Source organism: Mandrillus leucophaeus, unplaced genomic scaffold (assembly GCF_000951045.1).
Source record: "Mandrillus leucophaeus isolate KB7577 unplaced genomic scaffold, Mleu.le_1.0 Scaffold1401, whole genome shotgun sequence".
In the NCBI taxonomy this organism is placed as follows: domain Eukaryota; kingdom Metazoa; phylum Chordata; class Mammalia; order Primates; family Cercopithecidae; genus Mandrillus; species Mandrillus leucophaeus.
Genome location: NW_012101368.1, coordinates 1 through 1,025, shown reverse-complemented (window position 1 = coordinate 1,025; position 1,025 = coordinate 1). Strand labels below are relative to the sequence as shown.

The window sequence follows — 1,025 nt, the reverse complement described above, 5'->3', positions numbered from 1 at the left end:
TCCTTGAATCACCTGGGAGGAACCATCTTTAAATAAGTGTGGTCCCGTCATGCACTTTGGCCGTCCTTTGGTTACCACGTAAGGGATAGATGTCAGCGGCCTCCGTGCCTTTGGGCCATGTCGAAGGACGCCCGCAGCTGGAGCAACAGTCCAAGCTCAAACAACTTGTCAATGAGGAGAACTTATGGAAGCAGGACGAGTCCGTGCGGAAGCACCATCAGACCTTCTTGGCGTCCATCAGGACGGCTGTCACCATGTTTGGGGAAAGATTCCGTGCCTTTGTGACAGACCGGGACACAGTGACAGCCACGGTGGTTGGGCTGACACTGCTGGCTGTCGGGGTAAAATCAGCCAAGAATGCGACAGCCGCCGGGGCCGGCTTCATCGAGGCTGGGCTGTTGAAGCCATCCTTGGTGAGCGAGAAGTCCCGCATCACGGTGCTGGAGGCGCTGCAGCACCCCTTCCAGGTCAGCCAGCGGCTCCTCAGTCGGCCCCAGGACATGCTGGAGGGTGTTGTGCTGAGTCCCAGCCTGGAAGCGCAGGTGCGCGACATTGCCATAGCAACAAAGAACACGAAGAAGAACTGCAGCCTGTACAGGAACGTCCTGCTGTACGGGCCACCAGGCACCGGGAAGACGCTGTTTGCCACGAAATTCACCGTGCACTCGGGCATGGACTACACCATCATGACAGGTGGGGACGTGGCCCCCATGCGGGGGGGAAGGTGTGACCGCCATGCACAAGCTGTTTGACTGGGCCAATACCAGTCGGCGGGGCCTCCTGCTCTTCGTGGACGACGCGGACGCCTTCCTTCCGAAGAGAGCCACTGAGGAGGTAAACGAGGACCTCAGAGCCACCCAGAACGCCTTCCTAAGCCACACGAGTCAGCGCAGCAACAAATTCTTGCTGGTCCTGGCCAGCCGCCATCCTGAGCAGTTCCACTGGGACATCCGCAACTGCATGGACTTGGTGTTTCACTTCGACCTGCCGCGGCAGGAGGAGCAGGAGCTCCTGCTGAGAATGTA

General features: G+C 59.1%; 1 pseudogene; it reads left to right on the top strand.

Annotated features, from left to right (window-relative positions):
• The first annotated feature begins 89 nt into the window (after positions 1 to 89).
• LOC105535014 lies at positions 90 to 1,020 on the top strand (annotated as a pseudogene).
• Positions 1,021 to 1,025: the final 5 nt, after the last annotated feature.